General features: G+C 34.7%; 1 protein-coding gene and 1 pseudogene across 3 annotated transcripts in view; both read left to right on the top strand.

Annotated features, from left to right (window-relative positions):
- Positions 1-23,110, top strand: part of LOC145279773 (uncharacterized) — a 360,258-nt gene that overhangs the window by 181,635 nt on the left and 155,513 nt on the right. The window lies entirely within an intron of this gene.
- Positions 12,403-12,579, top strand: LOC145280636 (U2 spliceosomal RNA; annotated as a pseudogene).

Genomic DNA, 23,110 nt, shown 5'->3' with positions numbered 1-23,110 from the left:
ATCAGGAAAGAAAAAAATAAATATTTAGGAGTATATATATAATATATATATATATATATATATATATATATATATATTATATCTATATATATGTTTATGCAATTATATTTTCAATTTTATTTATACCAGCCTCTTTATTTATGAAGATCAATGTAACTAAATGATAAAACTCTATGTTCTAAATTTCACGTTGTTAATCATCTTACCGTTTATTTCCTTAGATGCGTTGAAATGCACAATTCCTGACCGCACCTGTTTCGTAGCGGAGAATCATTCATGTAATTATTATGTAAATGTTTGAATTTACTCCGCCCACCACCCATCAGAAGAAAAGATACTTATTGATTTAAAGATGAAGAAAGAAAGATGGAAGAGAAGTAGCGATCATCTTTCAATTTGTTACGCCATCTTGGAATTTATATATATATATATATATATATATATATATATATATATATATTTAAATAAATGTTTAGAGGTACAGAATTTAAATACAGTTTTAAATATAATGGCCGGAAGTCTCTCAAGAGCTCTTTCATCTATCATCTCATCAGGAGAAAATCGATAGCATAAAAATAATAATACTATGTCGAAAGTAAAGACTTCTGATGGGGAACTATTGAATGTGCCAAAAAGACACGGAGACACTAAAATAAAGTTTATTAACGTTTAAAAACGATTAAAATATTGGCACAACGAGGGTTAAAAAAATTTTAAGAAAAAAAACGGGAGAAAAGATTCACAATTCCCCAAAGAGAAACAATGCCGGCACAAAGAAGGTTTCCGCACTGCAATAGAGACAGACTCCAAAATCTTTAAATGGTTTCTGGAGTCCGCTCTATGTAATGGAAGCAAACATATTTTCAGTCTTTCGAAAACTGAACTTCCAGAAATAGAAAATAGAGTTCTGTCTAAGGGATTGGATTTTTGTATTCCCCCAACCAGTATAAATAAAGAGCGAACATTTTCTACCTTTGAAGTTGTGTTCTCCCAACTGAGATAAAATCTGGGATGAAATCTAGTTTAGTTGCCTTAGATCACCAATACAGTAACACACCTGTTGATTATAGCGACTTTGTCTTGAACATAACGCAATTTAAAACTATGAAAGCGTTAAAATCCAATGCCAATATTTATATGTGCAAACCAGACAAAGGTGCAGGAGTGGTGATTTTGGACAAATCGGACTACGTTGAGAAAATGGCAGTTACTCTCAGGTTGACGGGGTTTCAATGGGGAGTCCGTTGGCCCCAACTTTAGCGATTATTTTCGTCAGGTACAACGAATCCGTTCTGTTTAACTCTATAACAAAACCCACTGCATATTTCAGATATGTTGACGACACTTTTGCTGTTTTTCCATCGCAAAGTGAAGCGTCGATATTTTTTGATAGGTTGAATTCTTTGCATCGAGCTCTAAAGTTCACTATGGAAAGTGGATGTTCTTGTCGAACGTTCAAGGGGGGGGGGGGGCTTTCTCGCTACAATTTATAGGAAGCCGACATTTACTGGCCTATATGTGAACTGGTTGTCTTTGTACCAAAATCACGTAAGGTCAGTTTAATTAATACTTTGGTACATAGAGCCCTGATGATTTGTTCACCTAACAGATTGGACGCCGAACTGGATAAGATCAGGGAAATATTCATCAATAATGGTTATTCTGTTGACCTTATTGATGACTGTATTTTCAAATAGGTTGCGGATTTTAAATCCCCTAAAAAGTTTGGACCTTTGAAATGCCCGGTTTATTTAAAATTACCGGGGATTGGGGAAAAGAGTAACAGACTTTCCAAACAGATTCGTATAAGTATTTATGACTGCTTTTATTCTGTGTCCTTGCATTTGGTATATACTACGAGACCTGCATTTCCTTCTTTACGCAAGGATAGTTTGCCTTACATCCAAAATAACAATATTGTATATCAATGCAAATGCCAGTGCGATGCTGGTTATGTTGGGCGAACATCCTTGCATCTTTTGACTCGTATAAACCAGCATGTCTCATCGAAGATCAGACAAGGGAGGATGGGGTCTGGTAGTCTCCCTCCTTCTGCAGCCTTGGACTCTGCTACTGGCCAGCATTTGGTTGACAACCTGTGCTGTGCCGATAGATATAAAATAGAATGATTCGAGGTGCTACATAGAGCGGACTCCAGAAACTATTTAAAGATTTTGGAGTCTGACTCTATTGCGGTGCGGAAACCTTCTTTGTGCCGGCAGAAAGAAACATCTAACGCATTGTTTCTCTTTGGGGAACTGTGAATCTTTTCTCCCGTCCCCTCCCCTCGTTGTGTCAATATTTTAATCGTTTTTTAAACGTTAATAAACTTTATTTTAGTGTCTCCGTGTCTTTTTGGCACATTCAATAGTTTCCCATCAGAAGTCTTTACTTTCGACATAGTATTATTTTTACGCTATCGATTTTCTCCTGATGAGATGGTAGCTGAAAGAGCTCTCGAGAGACTTCCGCCCATCATATTTAAGATATATATATATATATATATATATATATATATATATATATATATATATATATATAAAATATGGTTGACTATTATAGAAAGCTGATCACATATAATGATAGAAGATGTATCGAGACACAGGAATGGGTATGTTTGGTCTGTCATAATGATGATTCATTAAAATTGTGGGGTCTGCGAGCGCGCCTGGTCCACAAATATGGAAATAAAAAATATAAAAATTAAAAGAAAACGTTTACAAGTGTTTTTGATATAGATGTACATAATAATACTTTGATAAGTATGTTTTAACTTAAATAGGGATGGTATAATCAGATTGTGGGGTCTGCGTTCGCGCCTGACCTCCATAGAATGAAAATAGGCACAAACTATAATAAAGACTTTTCATATCTATCTGCGTAAGTATACTTTGATAATTATGTTTCAGCTTGAGCAAATATGGTATAATAGAATTATCGGGTGTTCGTTCGCGCCTAACCTCCATAGAATGAAAATATGTCACAAAGTTTAACAAGGTTTTTTAATATAGATCCACAGAATAGTGTGATAAGGGTTTCAGAGTGAACATGTATGGTATAATAAATTATGGGGTTTATCTAATTTATTTTTACTTTCATCATATTTTGCTTTGGTTTTGATACCCCCAAATTCGAAGCTATCTCTTTACAACGCTTCCTTTTCATAACGTATCATACTTTCATAAATACGAATCCATTTCCTGTTTTTGAACCCAGTCAACCACGGGTACTTTTGCTTGTATATATATATATATATATATATATATATATATATATATATATATATATATATATATATATATATATACAGACATGTCTGTATATATATATATATGTATATATATATACGTGTGTAGATATATAATGTGTGTATGCGTTATATATATATACATATATATATAACGCATACACACATGCATATATATATACTTACACGCATATATATATATATATATATATATATATATATACATACACTAGCAAAAGTACCCGTCGTTGACTGGGTTCAAAAACAGCCTACAAAAAATTGACTCTGATTTATGAAAGTATGATACGTTATGAAAAGGAAGGGTTGTAAATTTGGGTTTAATTTGGGGGTATCAAAACCAAAGCAAAATATGATGAAAGTAAAAATAAAATAGATAAACCCCATAATTTATTATACCATACCTGTTCACTCTGAAACACTTATCACAATATTCTGTGGATCTATATTAAAAAACCTTGTTAAACTTTGTGATATATTTCCATTCTTTGGAGGTCAGGTACGAACGAATACCTCATAATTTTATTATGCCATATTTCCTCAAACTGAAACATAATTATCAAAGTATACTTATGCAGATAGATACAAAAATCTTTATTAAAGTTTGTGCATATTTCCATTCTATGGAGGCCAGACGCGAACGCAGACCCCACAATTTTCTTATACCATCCCTATTTAAGTTAACACATACTTATCAAAGTATTATTATGTACATCTATATCAAAAACACTTGTAAACGTTTTTTTTTTTTTAATTTCTAAATTTTTTATTTCCATACTTTGTGGACCAGGCGCGAACGCAAACCCCACAATTTTAATGAACCACTGTTCTGCCAGATCAAACGTACTCGTTCCTGTGTCTCGATACATCTTCTATCATTATATGCAATCAGTTTTTTAAAATAGTCAACCATATAGCAGCCTATTCGTGACCACACGCACACACAGACCTTCATCTTTATATATATATATATATATATATATATATATATATATATATATATATATATATATATATATAAGAAAGCTCTGTTAAAAAAAGAAGAGGTCCCAAAACTTTACTTATAGAATATACGACGAAAAATGAAAATTGCGGGCTCTATTCAGGAAATAGGTTAAGGGTGTACTCATGATATCACGATCTTTTCAATAAAAAAAAGAATGCATACATATACAAAAAAATGAGAGAACTAATTTCGCTTAATGAACTTGCTAGTAAAATATAAATAAGCTAATAGGTGTGGAAATCTGTGTGCATGCGTGTGTATGTGTGTGTACGTGTGTGTGCGTATGTATGTGTGTGTACAACAGGAAAAAAGTCCATAGTTGTTAATTTGTTTAGCCCACTCACTCCCTACCCGGCCGCCGCCATTTAATGTAACTAATCACTTAACAAAATGTCTGATGAGTTGTGATCTTGGCATGATTTAATTGGTTCGCGCTCTCACTCCTCACTTCCTCCATTGTTTTCTTAATCAACTCTAATCCACCTATTCTCTTGGCTTTTTTGTGTTTCGCGTTCATTCAGTATTTATTTCTTATTTATTTGTTTGTTTATATTTACCTTCCTTGTTTACGTGTTTGTGAATGTCTGCTTGTTTTATTCATTCTATCTCTTTCTTTTTCTGTCATGCACACACTGTCTACATATGTATATATATTTTATCTCTATCTCTATGTAAATAGTATTAAAATAAGCTACACAGAAACGTGTCTGCTTGATTTACATGATTATCCTCGAAAACGAGGCACATGCGTTTCTCTATCGTTTACTTGCTATAAGTATATCGCATAATACTACAAACCGCTATCCGTGTACATGTATTAACAAATATTGAAAAACATATAATAAAAACATAATGAAATCATACTTCAGTTGAGTTTTTTTCTTTTTTTTTCTTTTTTTTTTTTTTGTACTTATATATAGAGAAGATACAGAGCGGAAACAGCGGTTATTATTTAGTAAAACATTCTCGGCATGAGTGCTTTGTAAATATTCGCTACTTTTACTTAAAGATTTAATAAACAAAATATTCTACAAAACTTTACTTTAACCTGAAGTTACTATAAAAAAAATAGTACGGCACCTTCCCTGTACAAGTACCATTTTTGTTAATGTTATTTATCGCAAACAAAGCACATTGGCTCTTGCACGTAAGGGGGTGTTATTTGGGACGATATTTACAAGAGCATGATGTAGGGAATTGTGCGGCGAATTGTCTGTTCACGTTACACTTGAATGTCTGCATGTCAGTGCATTCAGGGAAGCAGGAAACAGAGAGGGAATTCCAATCTAGCAATTCAACAGAAGACATTATTAGATTAGAAATCTTCCCGGTATCTAAGGATTTCTATAATGAATGGTGAGATTTTGAAGCTTGTCGATTAATTCGGAAGGATTTACGTCGAGGGAGCACAGGCGCTAAGTGTTAGAGCAGTTTCCATTAAAATATTTGACACAAAAGGACACAGGAAGCAGCATTTGGGACGATGGTAAAGTGGTTGAGTTTGTTTGACAGTGTGTGACTTATTATGTCTGAGACATTTTCTTGGACTTTGTTTGAGAGCGAGGGAGTCGATGTAGATGCACTAGACAAGATGTGGCAACAATACTCCAAGCATGGGTGAATTGTGGCTTTGTGGATATATAGGATAATCTCAGGTTTTAGTAATTTTCTAGCACTGTAGAGAGAGCCCATTATCTTCGCAGCAACCTTGGCAATGTCTTCAGTGCATTTATTCTAACTCACGTTGCGTGTGGATGCTTAGCCGAGGAGTTTGAACGAAGAGATTTTAGGTATCGTATTTTAGTCTGAGCAATTGGTAGTTAGAAAGGTTTCTCGTAAATGATAAAGGAAAGACGCTTAGTTTTGACATCATTAAGTGTTGCCATCCATTTTTCCCCATCCACTACAGCGACTACAGTGAAACGGGCAGAAAAACAGGTAGATGAATAAACTGAGAGAAATCTAATATATATAGATAGAGAGAGCGAGAAAGGGAGAGAGAGAGAGTAAGAGAGAGAGAAAAAAAAGAGAGAAAGTCGACAACAGCACGCACTGTTAAAGTAAATACTAAAACAAAAATAATTACGTAATGAAATATAAAAATCTCTCTCGCTCTCTCTTTCTCTCTCTCTCTCTCTCTCTCTCTCTCTCTGTTTGTCTGTTTTTCTGTTTGTCTCTCTCTGCCTCTCTCTTTCTGATACACACTCTCTATTTCTCCCGCCTTCTTTTCAACGACGTTTGATATAAAGCGTGGGATCAAACGATGTAAATACAGGATGGATGTAATAAATAGACAGTATACGTATAAAGATATTAAAAAAAAAAAAACTCTTAATGCCAAGTATTTCGTTGGAAAACAATTTTGCTTGTATTTACTGTATTATTTTGCTTCCAAGACTTCACACTGGTCCTAATACTATTTTAGGGATTAGCAGTGGTTTACCATAGATAAACCGTTTGGGGAATTTAAAAACAAAGCAGTATATTTAATCATGGCTGCCCAAACCATTTTTAAAAAAGAAAACAAGAACAAAAACGCTTCAGATATCAGATCTATTTTTTGTTGTTGTTATTTTTTGTTTTGTTTTTTTTCTGCTTCGGATTAATTAATTATTCATGTTGTTAAGATGATTTTCCTCCACTATCAGTGTCATTTGTTTTTGTTTTTTTGTTTGTTTGTTTTTTTTGTATTTGTATGGTAAAACACTATTGTCTATAGATATTAAAAATGATTATAGGAATAATTATGTCAATCCCTTTAAGAACTCGGTTCTTATTATCGAACACTTTACGATTAAATAAAATAAGTCGGTCACTTACGCCCACGTGCGCAAATAATGATGTAATAATCATTACAATCACATTCGGTCGTCTTGAGTGACATTTACGCTATATATAGATATTAATTTCGACTATATATCGCTTTTAATGTTGGCTGAGCGGTTTGTTCCTTGCTAATGGTGTCAGAGATGGCTTCGTGACCACGTTCGAATATCCCGATCGCCGGTAATCGTGACACCCTGCATTAATGATCCCCGAATGTATTAAATACTAGTGACTGTAGATTAAAAATAATTATAGTATGTATATATATAAAGAAAAGGAAATACCATTCTTCAATAAAGTGTTTAGATTTAATATATAGTATTTTATAGTAAGTATTAAGTAAGCGAAAGTCAATCTATGTCTGTGGTTTGTAGTTTCTTTGTTTCTACAGTTTAGTATATTTTTTAATTTAGGGGTCAATGAAATAATACAGATTCTTCATACAGAATTTTAATCGCATCCATTTATTCGTAATTTAATAATAAAAAAGCAACATGAGTCTATATTTCGTCGAATTGGTCTCGTGATATTTTTCATACTTGAACCTAGATTCAATATTGATATGGTTGACATGCTTATGAAATTAAGGCGTGCCAATCATTTAGTGTAAAGTTATTGTCTGATTGGGAAGAATAGAGAACGGCGTGAAGTTAAGCAATAAAGTTAATAATAGCTTTGATTGGTTGGTGGTTAAGAATTGTATGCTTGTTAAAAATATTGTAGAAGAGGGATAGTTGTAGTTGGCCTTCTTTACAGCTTTTCATTAGGGTGTTTTCTGTTAAAGTGCCACGCATTAAGTAAATAAAGTAAATACTAATGCACACACACACACACACACACACACATATATATATATATATATATATATATATATATATATATATATATATATACAAAGAGGCTTCAATAAGTTTCCAGACTTATTTCGTACATGCATTTAAAATTGTCGTAGATTCTTGAAAATTCAGTAAGTTATAACTATACATCTAAGATAACTAACCAATTCTTATGATTCCAGTTTACAATGAACAGCTACAGCGGGAATTGGAATACCCCCTACAAAAGCTTGATTGTCACAGCTGGTGAATTTCAAAAATGCAATCTGGACGTGAAGACACTTTAGAAGCTCAATATGCAAAAGATTCTGTTTTCAACTTGGAAGAATGCCACAGAAACCTATGGAACCCTTCATACTGCTTTTGGACCATCTTGTATGAATCGTGCATCGGTTCCTGAGTAGCATAAGAGTTTCAAGAAAGGCAGGGAGTCCGTGAGAAGTGTAAGGGGTGTAAGGAAATCAGAACACTAGAGTTGATTGACTAAATAAAGAATATCATGGATAAGGACCGTAGAGTATCTATCGAGACAATAAATGCACAGTTTGATGTCAGTGTGGGAACTGTACACAAAATTATTCGCGAGTGATTGAGGTTGCAAATGATTTGCGCGAGGTTTGTCGGAAAGGTGCAGCCCACAACTCCATCCATCGTCACAGAATATTGGACTAAGATATGCCTCAATAGGACTAAGATATGCCTCAAGACAGTTTCTCACACTCTGTATATTGTTCTCTTTGAGTTTTAGTTATCCCTAAGCTCAAGAAAAACCTTAGTGGTTGCTTTTATGAAAGAATTGAGAAGATGAACGAGGGTCATAACACGCCCATAGAAGAGGACTTCCATAGCGTCTTCCAGAAGTTGTTGTATGGTGCAAGTGCATTGCAGCCAGAGGAGATTACTTCGAAGTGGACTAGAGTTTCATGTGTATACTAACAATAAAAGTATGTATACGAAAAATGTCTGGAAACTTACTGAAGGTACCTCCGAACGGATATTAAAATATGAATATTAATACTTTTGAGTATCCTGTTGAACAATAAATTCTTGTATATTCTAATTTACAGCCTGTAATTGTGTTCTTTTATATGAAAAGCTCTATTTCCTACTTTGATTGTATTGATTATTTTTATTTCGTTGGGGTTACTATATAAATATTAATATTAATATTTATTTTTAAGTTTGCAGGAGCTTTTAGCTTATAAACACAATTCTTGCTTCTTGATTCTCTCTCTCCCTCTCTCTTTCTTTCTCTCTCTCTCTATGTATATATATATATATATATATATATTGATAGATATAGATATAGATGTATATATCAACTCTCTCAAATTGCACTCTGACATCAGAGTAACGCGAGACTTCCCCTATGTACATCATTTAATATATAACTAGTTAACTCATTTAAAACTTAGAGCACAAATGAAAACCTTATTCAGTGTTGTGACGATACAGATGAACATTTATCGAATTAAAGATGCTTTGCTTGTCGAGTGGCAATTTAAGACTTTAAATTGTGGAGAGGGTGGTAATTGTTGGTGATTTTAGGTGCGAACAACGACTCGTTTTAAAAGACGAGATATAACAAAAAATAGACAGAGAGAAAATACATTATCTCTTCATACCATTTATGGCTCGCCCTGGATAACCATAATTCACCAGGGGAGTGATAACATTGCCGAGGAAAGGTGGCGGGCATGGCGGGGAAGAGTTAGACGATTACAGGTCCATAACTCTACTAAACACAGAGTTGAAGATTTTGGCTAAGGTCCTGTCGATTCAGCTGCAGGTTATTATCGGCGAGTTGATTGAACCGGAACAGAACTACGTTGTGAAGGGAAGATCAATTCAGAACAACTTGCACCTGATACGCACGATCCTAGAGGGAGGGATAGATGACGACATGGAAGCCGCGCTGATCAACTTAGATCAGTCCAAAGCTTTTGATAGGGTCGACCATCGTTTCTTGGCATCTGTCTTAGAGGCCGCAGGTTTAAACCGGACTTCTGCAAGTGGATCTCCGTGATGTATCAACAGCACACAGCCGTCGTGCAAGTCAACGGAAAGCGCTCGAAACCCTTTGTTATCTCTTTGTCGGTTCGTCAGGGTTGTCTGCTGTCGCCCCTGCTCTATGTCCTGGCTTTGGAGCCCCTCCTCTACAAGGTGAGACATGGGGAGGCAAATTCTGCCCTGCGCGGAATTGCAATACTTGGTAGCTAAGCCGCCAAGGTATCCGCGTTCGCCGATAATGTCACGGTCTTTGTGTCGAGCTTCAGAGACATCGAGATCGTGTCGAGGCACTCGCTCAGTACGAAAGAATTACAGGGACCAAGATAAACCCCAGCAAGTCGGTAGGACTGTGGTTGGACGCCTGGAATGGCAACGCCAACCTCCCGGCGCCCTTTAGCTAGACGGATGGCCCAGTTCAGATCCTCGGCGTGTGGTTTGGACCGGGTCTCCAGCTTAACAAAAATTGGTTGGAGGTACAGTCAAAGGGGGAGGCTGCAGTCAATTCGTGGCTTCCTAGGAAACTTTCCTTAAAGGGTAGAGCTGAGGCATGCGCCACTTACGTCTTTCTTCTCATCATTTACCGATTGGCCGTATTCCCCTGCCTGCACAATACCTAACAGCTCTCATTGAACTCTTGTCCTTGCTTCTTTGGGACAGAGGAAGACACTGGGTGAGCAGACAGGTCTGTATTCAACGTTCGTGTGAGGGAGGCTTGGGAATGCCGGACTTGAAGTGTCATTGAGAAGCTGAGAAGCTGGCCTTCCTGAGCCACTATATGCAAGATGACCAACCGTGGCACCCCGTGGTTACTGCCGCCTTCCCCGACCTCATTCTCGACCCATCTATCGAGAGCCGTCGCAGGCCGTGAGGAGAATCTGACTACATGAAAGAGTGCCGAGCCACGCTAAAACGACTTCCAAGGTCTAGCGACCTTGTGATTGCTACCCGTAGGGAACTCCACAAGGATCTTGTGAAGGGAGCCGCCGACGACCCGCTGTGCGCGCGTTTGGGTTGGCAGTAGAGTGAGATCCGATCCGCGTGAAGCTAGGCGCTAGGTTCGAGTCATTTGAACAATTCGGAGTTCTCTCTAACCTGGCGATTGGCCCGAAATGCACTTCCACTCAACAAAATACAATGTAGTTCCAGGTTTTTGGAATCGCCTGATTGCCCCCGTTGTAGGACAACGACCGTAGAAACGGTTAATCACGCTTTCTTCGATTGCCGCGAACTCTGCCGATTCTGGTCATATGTCAGCGATGTGACGGCCTGCATCGATCCTAAGCATCCTTGCCCAATTACCGTATCCAATGTTGTGGACAAGGAGAGGCCGCCGTGGAACCGGGAAAGACAAATGATCTACGTTACGATCCTGGCCATGGCGAGAATGGTGATTTGAACGTCGCGTCTGCAAGGTTGCCCAGGGGTGTCTTTTTCTGATCAGGATCTGATCGCTTTCTTTAAACACCAACTACGGGTGAAGATCAGATGTGATAGAAGAAGACTGCATCGCGCGGCATTTGACAGAAGATGGATACATGTAGCAAGTCTGTGTGTAAGAAAAGGAGCCAAATTTGAATACGTGTTCCCCGCCTAGGTGTGGAACGCATAGTTCCGTAAAAATCAAACAAGTAGCCTCTCAGCTAGCTGGGGGTGTGTTCCATCTTTCCCCGGTTATGAATCCTCCAAGATACCCACCCCCTCCTATTTTCAATTTTTGTTTTCACCCCTTCCTCTAAATTTCACCCATCTTGGAGAGAAAGAAATACAAACTAACCCCCTATCCCTTACCCACCAAATTTTCTTTTCTCCATTCACCCGCATCTAGAGGGCATCCTCACTTAGAGACTGGCCCGCAGAAGCGAGGTTCCTTTTACAAACCTAGTGGAACGGGCAGTCTATCAACTAGACAGGGTTGGGAGGGTCCTACTAATCACCTTTTGTTTTTTCCCCCGCCCTCGACACAAATGATTTTTTGTACCATTTTTATTGTTATCTTTTTTTGTTTTTACACGTCAATAAAAAATGTTTTAAAAATTAGGAGTTAAGTAGGACGCCCCCCAGTATGAAAGGATGAGTGCGGTATTATGGTGAAAGAAGATACTAGCTGGGAGAAACCTTTGATTTTGTTTAGACAAGGATGATCAACAACCCCCACAATCCCCTCTTTTGAGTTGGCCATGTGCCTAAGTTTTTTGTTCATTGTTGATTTTCAATGTATTTTTAACATGAATAAAGTATTTAATATCTCAAAGTGTAGTATCTGTTCCGGCAGATACTGCAAGCAAAGACCATATGTGGGAGCAACCCCACATGTAAGTCTTGGTCAATGTAGGGACAACCCTTCATACCAAGTATCACTATCAAGCTCCCCTACTCCCCGGGGGGGCCCATTTCCCCTTCACTCCTCACATTAAAAATTGGCGTTGTGCCTAATTTGCTCGGTGGGGAAGCAAATAAATACCCTTTTTTGGCCTTTTGGCCAAGACCAAAGTGTAGTATCTATTCTTACTACATGCTGTACTTATGTTTGTAACTTTGTGATATAAAGTGGGGGATCATTTTTTGTATTTATTTAATGTAAAATGATCACCGACTTCACAACCAGTCAGTCTCAAAGCCATTCAAGTCATTCACCAGATCATTCAAGTTGTTTTTGAAGGACTCCAGTTATTTTTTAAGAATTCAAGTCATTCTTAAGGTCATTCAGTTCATCCTTAAGTTCATTAAAGTCATTTACTTTTTATTTATTTAAGTCATTTCAGCCCATTTTTCGGTCATTTTAGTTTATCTTTAAGAATTTCATGTCAATCCTACATTCACGCATTTATTCATTACACGAGAGTACGCAACTAATGGCTATCGGCCTTGTTGTTTATGATAAACGCCTCAATATATTGTCTGTGCCATAGTTAATAACACCGTCTTGTGACTGACAAGGGTTCGTTTATCAAGTTCAATCTCTCTCTCTCTCTCTCTCTCTCTCTCTCTCTCTCTCTCTCTCTCTCTCTCTTTCTCTGATTGTTGTGTTTAGCGTTTTGCTTATGTATCCTACGCAAGAAGGTGCTCGAGTTTTGGGGCGACTCTTTCCGAGTTGATGATTCCTGTATCAATAACCAATCGAGATTTAGCATTTTTTAGAATCCATCGATCATCATTAAGTATTTCAACTAATGCAAAAATAGTGTTATAGGTGTCGATTGTTTTGTTTGTTTGTTTGTTTGTTTGTTTGTTTGTTTTTTTGTCACCTTTTTAAAAATCCTGACAACCGGTACATTACCTCCCCTCTCAAAAGGGATCTAACGTTTCATAAGTCAAAACGGAATAAAATATGTTGACGTGCTAAACATACCTAATCTCTCCCACGTTCTACTACAACAATACTTCGTCACTTAGACAGTATTTATTTACATGATCGCTGAAATTAAAGTTCCACTTAACAAGAGAATAAGAAAAATATTGACATAAAGAAATTTTATTCGGTTGTTTCAATCTGTCAGCTGTTAAGGTGCATACCAGCCACGTATATTTCAGACACTTGGCCCAGGAATTTACAGTTTATGTGTGAATATTGTCTAGTAGTGTTCTTCTCATAAAACATTAAACTTTTTTCCATTCTCACTCCTTTCCTCATTGAGCCATGTAGCGTCAGGTTAGGATGACATTTTATTGCATACTTGCTGACTCCAAAACTCTCATATATGTGTGAACCCTACACTGGGAACCCAATTCATAAGATATATAATGACAACGTATCTATTTATATTAAACACAGCAAAATCTCAATAACGAAGCAAACATCGTAAGGGAATAGGTTTTTAAAATTAAACTCATAAAGTTGCTTTTGTTACAGAATAAACTGGTGCAAGTATGATGCCCGAGTAGGAAATGTAAAAGCTACGTCGCATTATCGTGAAGTCTATTCTTATAACATGATTAAGTTACTTAAAACGACTTTAATTTTTGATTAGGAAATAAAAGACAACCATTTGTCTATGGATTAAGAGTCGAATGTGTCCTTTATATAGACAGGTAAACCGACTGACCTGAACTTTACAACACAGGCGACGGGGATGATATTACTCAATGAAGTGGTGTAAGCATGATAAGCGCAGAAACAAATATAAAACTATACTATATGCTCTGTTATTATGAAATAAATAAGTTCGTAAACTTATATGCCGGATGCTCTGACGAACTACAAGCACTTGTACCCCCTAGATGTGAATACCACCGACAAACCCAAGCAGCTAAATCCCACTTCTTCACAATAGAGATCCCTAGGTGTAAGAAAGCTTTCTACTCCAATAGTTTCTTCCCCATAACTGTTAGACTTTGGAACTCCCTTCCAGGATTCTTCTTTCCCAACTGTACTGACGTGCAGAAGCTCAAGTGTAATGTGAACAGCCATCTTGCTACTCATCTTCCTTAGTCCCCCACTTCAAGGTGGCACTGTGCCTTGTTTGGGGTAAAAATTGAATTTAAAAAAGGAGTTTTCATTTCTGAGGAGGCATTAGAGAAAAGACTAATGATCCTACTTGCTTACGGAGTCCGGGTCGGATTATTGCATCAACCTAAACGGCTAAACCGCCTGACCTGCACTTTTCTACATCATTGTGCGGAGATATTTCAGCTTACTACAAACAAGTAAAACGCACTGTCAATTCACATGTGACGTCTATTGTCCATAGTGTCGAAACATATAACTGGCATTTACATTTTGTGTAAGTAGAGAATGATCAGGTCTTGTATTCTCACCCTTACAATAAACGTGCTTGAATTTTCCCATGTAAAACCGATGTAATAAAAATAATTGGCACAAGCCCGTCTCACGCATGCGAACACAATTGAACATGTGTAATGCCGAAGTGAATATGTGCAATGAACAGAATAAGATGGATACATAAAGAAAGAAGTGCGACGAAAATAAAAATAACGCCGTATAAATAAAAAGCGGGATTGATAAAAGACTAAATTACGAAATAAATGAACAAACAAACCGAAAAGAATGCAGACAATAAACTGTGAACGCTAGGGAAGGAGATAAACATATCTATTTATAATATAAACGACATTTTTTTTCCTGTTGCATGTGCATATTTGTAATGTTTTCAAGGGAGGTAATTATGTGAAAACCTTCGGTGAGAAATAGGGATGATGTAGAAAAGACATATTTTTATCTTAGCCAAAAGTCCAAAGTGCCATAAAAAATATAAAGAGCATCAATGTATATTTTAAAAGAAATAGTTTACTCTTTTCTAGAGTTAATGGGATGGGTCGATTGACAGCCGAAAAAGATTAATGCAATGAATTGCGTTTGATCTTTTATGGAAAAGTTCTTAGTAAGTACTTATTCACATTGTATTTGAAAGCGACTATGTTGTAGTTTGTTGAAACGCAGTAAAGTGGTAACCTGTTACACAGATGGAAGACCTTTGCAAGAGGTCTCATTATAAATAATGCAAGAAGATTGATAGACAAATCGATATAAATAAAAAAAAAAGTAGATGGATCTATGTGTGCCTGTGTGAAAATATTTAACCGATAAACTATTGAACTACTAGTTATATAACATTGAAATTAGAGCGAATAATAACCATACACCAAGGATGGTTTATAACGAGTAAAATCTTTGTTTGGATTTATGAATAACGCATACAAACATATATCGGCAAGTTGAAATGAACATTTTGCATTTCAACTTGCCGATATATTTCTATTACTTTTGCGCATGCGCGGGTTCATTCATAGCTTGAAGTATTTTAATTAAAAATCTTTATTATATATCTAGTGATAGGAAACGCGGCTGGTACGTTCGTATCAGATAGCACCTAAGTTAGATTTTTTGTTTAATCTTTTGAAATCAGTACTATATATTATGGATAATATAATATTTAATGGATGATTGGCTTTGTAATAATAAATAAAAACTCTGCATGAATTAAAATATATTTGAGCGTAGTTTACGACCGGGTAAGGCCGAGTGCTACTCTGCTAGTAAATAAAACAATAGACAGATAAATAAAATGTAATATATCAGTTTGCATCTTCCTTTTCTTTCAGTTCTTCGTTTTTGTTTTTGTTTTTTCTTAACGCTCTTCTGATTATTAATGTTTCCTTCTCTATTTTTTCTCATTAGTAGCTTTGTCTTATAATTTCGCGTTTTACTCTCCCGTACTTCTTGCTCTTTCGCTGCTTCTTCCTTTTTGTTTTTTTTCTTTATTTTTCTTTTCTTTCAGTTACTTTATTCTTCACATCGCATTTATTCTTTTTCTTTCTTTCTTCTTCTTATTACACCCGTTTCTTTCCTTTTTAATTAACTCTATGATCATTTATTCATTTAACCCCATTTACGGAGCATATCTTTTTTCTTCTTTCTTTTTTGTTCTTTTTTCTCCTCTCCTACGTGCCATACGTTTTTTTTTTATTGCATTCATTGATCTTATTTTGTTTTGTTTTTTTAATTTCCTTTTAAATCTTGATCCTGGATATGACCGATGGTGAGGCCCCAGCTGGCGGGCTTTGGGGTGTGTGGAGCCACCCTTTAATTGCCATTGCTCCCAGGCCCACTCTGACCCGGACTTGTAATACCTGTTAGGGTCTCAACTATGGGTTAAATAGAAACCGACTTTTAAAAAAAATATATATATATACTCTATTAAAAAATTGTTCTTCGAAATCACTGGATTTGATATTAAGTAACCTGAAAAGGGTTGATATGCCGTAAAACAAAAAAAAAACAACCAACGTTTTAAATCTTCATTATTTCTTTCTTTATTTTATTTCTTCGTTGATTTTTTTTCTTCTAATTAATTCACTAAACGTTTCTTTTTCGTCTTCTCCTTTTGCTTGTGATTCCGTCTCTATTTTTCTTTCTGTTCATTTCTTTCTTCCTCTTCAAATACGTACCTTTATTCTTTGCATTACATCCATTAATCTTTTTTCTCTTTCTCTTGAACTTTCCTAACAAAACAGCTGAACCTCATCAATCTTTTCCTCACTCTTGCACCCTTGTCCCCCTCCCCCTAACCCAACCACGCTTACAACGTTCCCAAATATCATTAGTGCCATTAACATCACTACTCGGCTATTGCTTGCACTCTCTTCGTGTATTACATCGACGCAAAGCACTAGAAAGAATGGTAATCTCACAAATATGAAAGACATAGACCCGCCTTTGTATCTATTTGCGTGCTTGCTAACTGCTTTTAAATTGTTAGACCTAGGAACTTACAATTTTTGACGACCGATCCTCTGACTATGCAACACGTTCCTAAGAAAAGGAATGTTTATTTTGTTGGTAGAAAAAAGAGCAGGTGTTTTATTTATCTCATTTTATTAATTTTGACTCATAGATTTCATAAAATAATACAGATTCTAAATTGCTTAGTAAATATCGACTATATTAAGCCTTTCGAATTATTATTTGTACTTCAGAAGTCGCTATGTGTAACTCCTTTTAACAAGCTGTTAAAATCATTATATATATAACCGCACAAAACTAATCTCTTCTACGAGAATTTACTCATTTGATGACTTTACTCATATGAAAGAAACCCTTATTAATTACGAATTCCCTAATTAGATTGTCGATAGAAAAAAATACCATTATCCATCCAAAATACCAATAATAATAATAATAATAATAATAATAATAATAACAATAATAATAATAATAATAATAATAATAATAATAATAATAATAATAATAAAAATAATAACTAGCGGGACCTGTGGAAATTCCACAGTGGACTCTTTCATATGCAATATATTGATGTTGGCATTTTTGTGGATGTTCAGCGTAAATGGAGACACCCTGGTATTATTGTAGTTCTTTTGTTAAAACTGAAAAAGTATATATCTAAGCTAGCAGGGACGCCCTGCATAGCCTGGTCGTAAATTATGCTTAAATATGATATTTTAATTTATACAGATTTCGTATATATTACTATAAGAATCAATTTTCGATCCATTCTTGTATATTATAAACCTGTGATTTCAAAAATAAAAATATATCCATATGGCTTGGATGCATCAACTTCAATCGAAACCGAAACCAAAACTTATGAAGAAAAAAAGAATGTATTTATATATAACTTGAGTTCTTACAGCTATAATCGGAACCGATACCAACACTGTTGAAGAATTCTTGATAAAATTATTTATTACAAGAAATGGAAAGGCATAACAATTAAACAACAGACACTCGGAAGAAAAAAATGTGATACAGAAAAGACCACACACACTATCGTATTAATATAAAGATTAAAATATTTTATGTACCAAACAACAGTTTTTGATGATACTATTTTAGTTAAAACAATGTTGTAATAAAAATAATTTATTTAGAAAAAGGAACTGTCATTTAATATATATATATATATATATATATATATATATATATATATATATATATATATATATATAACTTAGATTTAATGTTTTTATAAAAATATTAGGTACCCATGCACTTATTGATTCGTGCTGAAATAATAACGTTATTATTTAAAATGCCATTCTTAACATGGGGAGGGGAGAGGTTTTTGATTTGGGTTAGGGATTCCTTAATGATAAAATCTAAAAAAAAAAAAAGAGAGAGACGGGAGCAAGAGCAATCGTATGGGGATGAATTTTGCTCTTGCTCCCGTCTCTTTTTTATTTAGATTTTATCATTAAGGAAAACAAATTACTAAAAAATAAATCCCTCGATTCCAATTTTGATGAGTGAGGGCGAAACATGTCAATTGACTCGTTTTGATTTTTTTTTTCCTATTTCCCTAATTTTATTTTTTAGTCGCTATCCATTTTCCTTTTCTCCTCGGTCTTTTTTTTTTAATATAAAATGAATTCCGAAAGAATACGTCTTCCCTTCATGATTGCCTTAATAAAGTTTTGTACCCCAAAAAAATCATGAAATATATATATATGTGTGTGTGTGTGTGTGTGTGTGTGTGTGTGTGTGTGTGTGTGTTTATATATAATGACCTTTTCTCTTTTGATTTAAAGTTTATTGTATATAATTGAAGTAGTAGATGTTAATAGGGTTCGAGATCTCATGTTGATTATTGTGATTGAAAAATTAATGTATATCTACTATCTATCTATCTATATATATATATATATATATATATATATATATATATATATATATACATGTGAGCAATTCGAATGTGTGTGTATATATATACATACAAATATTCGAATATGTATGTATATATATATGTATATATATATATATATAACTACTTAATTTACTCACATAAAATTAATATACGAAAGTATAGATTTATGCGTAAACTTTAAGTATTTACTTCAAAAGTGCTCAATACGTAGGTAGAGCTAGTTAGTAATTTATAAAATATATATGGCGATTAAGCTACACTGAATATTCGGCGTTTCATCCACTCTAGGACTCCTCAGGCTTATGCGCATAAGCCTGAGGAGTCCTAGAGTGGATGAAACGCTGAATATTCAGTGTAGCTTAATCGCTATATATATTTTATAAATTTATATATATATATATATATATATATATATATATATATATATATATATATATATATATATATATATGAGGAATTCGAATATAAAACCCGATGAACGTTTTTATTTCTTTTCCAAAATTGCGAAGTTATTACAATATAAAGTCTAGTGTTTCAACAATCAATCACACATTTATATATATGCAAGTTACATTATGTATATGTGTGTGTGTGTATATATATATATATATATATATATATATATATATATACGCATTGAACATGAAAAAAACGTATCTTTAACAAAGCAAATCATATTAAGATAATAAAAGCTCTATACGTTTAGAGGAGCACTGCTCACTGACATGAAGTTTCATGCAGTTCGGCTAACAAGTTTCTCTAGATTTCTAGTATTTTCTGCGTATTTCGATAATCTTAGCAAATGAATGTTCATCATCGCAACAGCCGCTTGCCATTGGCCGCTTGCTGGCTATTACCATTGGTTATCGCTGGAATTTTCGTGGCAATAAGCATCCTCTTTTCCCACTCATTCAGTTATAATCAGATTAGTACATTCACTCGTCGGCTTTTCCATCATCCGCGACCATCATGTACTATTTAGTATAGTGCCAGTAGATGTTGACACTTCTTACGGGATGGAGTGCAATTTACGATTATAGTTTCAGTTTTCTTTGTTCCATATGGTATCCCTCTATCTATTCGTTTTACTTTAGTTTCTGTTTCTATACGGTCGGCTGACTCTTGTAGCCAATTTATACTAGATTTCGCGTTCAAGGCCTTCCCTTAATATTTCAGCTGTTTCGTTTTTACTATCCATTGAATCTTCTCAAGTATTCCCTTGATTCCAGCTTCTCCAATTTTTTCGAAGTTTTTCAGAATTGGTCCTAGTGCTTCAACGATTACTTGCGTTATTTTGACTCTCTCCATCCTCTATGTGCCTTTCGGCTCTCTGAACAGTTCAGTGTATCTGTTTCGCTTCTCCGTTTCCTTAATATTCACCCTGGGGTCTGCTGGTAAGGCAGAATAAGCAATCTGGTAGGACTTTTCTATTTTGTTAACTATTATCACATCTGGTCTTCTTGCTTGGATGGGATTATTTGTCTGTACTTCTATGTCCCATAGGATGCAATGGTTTTGCTTTCAAGTACTGCTACCGGTTTGTGCTTGTACCATTTGATCGGGTGTTCAAGATGCGGTTGTTTGCATAGTTCCCAGTGTACTGCGTTCCCTACCTGGTCATGTCTATTCTCATATTGTTTTTGGGTTGTTTTATTATTATTATTATTATTATTATTATTATTATTATTATTATTATTATTATTATTATTATTATCTGGTTTTGTATTCTTTTGAACAAGTTTTCTACGTTCATTTATGATGCTGTTTATCCTTTCGTCTCTTTATACCTAGAGTCTACATTTGCCGTTTCCTCGTTTTTTTTTGTTTGTTTTTTTTGTATAGGCTATTATTTAGTTCTATTGTGCGAGTTTAAGGAGAAAGTCCGTTTCTTTGCTTGAGTGTCCGTTTTCCTAGCTGTTTCCGTTTCTTTTTCTGTCTTATTTATTTTATCAATCCTATAAATCAGTTATGTTGTTGCTTTTCTTTTCATTTTACCGTCTTTGCCATATTTCAACTCTCACTGACCCTTTTTATTCTTTAGATTGTCAGTGTTTTTGCAGCAGTAATCAGCCATCATTGCCTGTTATGCCTTTCTCAGTACCCCCAAATTTATCTGCCCTCTCAACTAAACTATTCAAACTGTTATCAGATAATCAATACAGGAATATGTAGATTAAACCCGCTTAAATATTTCTTACGACATAAATGGTATACGCCACAGAAAATAACTTATATTGTTTCTTTCTCTTTCGTTTTCCGCCCAACAAGAAAAACAATCGGAACTTCTACAAACAAATATTCTCTCCTAGAGCATCCCACATGTTGGATGAGATACCTTTAGTCTGCTTCTCAACCGACTACAACATGGCCGATTACAATATAATGTGAGGAAATCTTGGATAATCAATTACTCTTAAGTAACTTTCTTCCATTTCTGACCCTTGTTTACTATCATCCGTAGTCACTATCCTCGAGTGTTCCCCGGGCCTTTATAAGTTGTGACTCATCAGTGAAATAAAAACAGTGCACTAATATTCAATAAGTTCATAAAAATAAATATGGTTGATTATCAAGTATTATTTTTTTTATATATAAACATGACACATCTGTGAATAAGTCTCGGACCTAACTAATAAATTAACAATATTTAGATAGAATATTGACTTCTTTCATCATCATAGTTTCCTGCTAATGTGTTTCTAAAATTCTATGTATTTCTGACATAACTTCTCCTTTGAAGTTAAATCTCTTTCCATTGAGCATTATTTTTTGGTCCTTCCAATATACAAGTAAAGCGATATAATATTCGTTTTACTTATAATAATCCATAGGCACAATACACCCTGTGCATCACAAACTACGGAGACCAAAACATTTCCTGTTAGTATTTGTATATTTCCTTGACTTCCGGCGGTTCTCTCCTGTTGCCATCCACTTAGATGACCGCCGATTTGACTTTGAAGTGAAGTGATCGATGACTTTTTAATTTATTGTCATATATTGACGTAAATCCTCTTTTTGTTGCATTAAAACAGTAGTAAAAACGCCATGAATCGTCAAGGCGCTATTATTTTTGCTCGTCTACGAGCAAACGTGGCACCCACTGTACACATTTATATTTAACGAATATTGATGAATGATTGTAAATACACTCCCTTTTCGTATCTTCATTCCTCTGCTATCTTACACACATAAATTTTCGATCAGTAAAAAAAATGCTTTTTTGTGCTTTGCGGTAGGCTGGTCACTATTGACGACTTTAGGCGATCTGAGTGCTAGGCAATATTTGCATCTGTAGGATTGCATTTCAAGTTAGAATAGCACATTTTATACGTTTCATTCGAAGGTCATACGAGGATGTGAATAAAGGATTTCGAAGTCATTGTAAATTAATTCTGCTAACAAATTTTTATTTTCTTGGGTGGGAGGGGGAGATAACAAAGACATTATTTACCACCAAACATATATACATATATACATTTTTTATCAAGAGACAGCTGTTCGTTGTGTGATAACTGTTGACTGTAACTATATATATATATATTACAATAAAAAAAATACGAGCATGAAAAGTAATATGGTTAAGCTTAAACATGGAAAAGTAAAGGACTAGTTGTTAAAACTGAAAAGAAAAGGACAAGATATTCTAGTAAAAATATAATAAATTTTTAACTTAAAATATTGCAGTATTAAGAATTGATTATATAATGTTATAAATTAAATTTGTAAAAAAATCCTTAGCTGCAAAATTGTAAGTTATGGATTTATTATATTTTAATAGAATATTTTTCCTTTTCTTTTCCATGTTTAAGCTTAACCATATTACTTTTCATGCTTGCATTTTTCTATTGTAATCCATGATTTTTCCACGCTTCTAAATAAATTCACTTGTTCTTTGTTTAATTTCAGTCTTATTTTTTTTTCCCAAATAAACGCATATGTAATAACATTATACGACACTCGTCTGTTTTCAATAAAATCCCCTCCAATTATCTCCCTTTTATGCTTTCATTCTCTCTGTTTTATTTGTTACTTTTCTTTGCGCGAC

This window comes from Euprymna scolopes, chromosome 7 (assembly GCF_053919585.1).
Source record: "Euprymna scolopes isolate OS-2025 chromosome 7, ASM5391958v1, whole genome shotgun sequence".
In the NCBI taxonomy this organism is placed as follows: domain Eukaryota; kingdom Metazoa; phylum Mollusca; class Cephalopoda; order Sepiida; family Sepiolidae; genus Euprymna; species Euprymna scolopes.
Note: the sequence above shows the minus strand (reverse complement) of the source record. Positions and strands in the feature narration are given on the sequence as shown.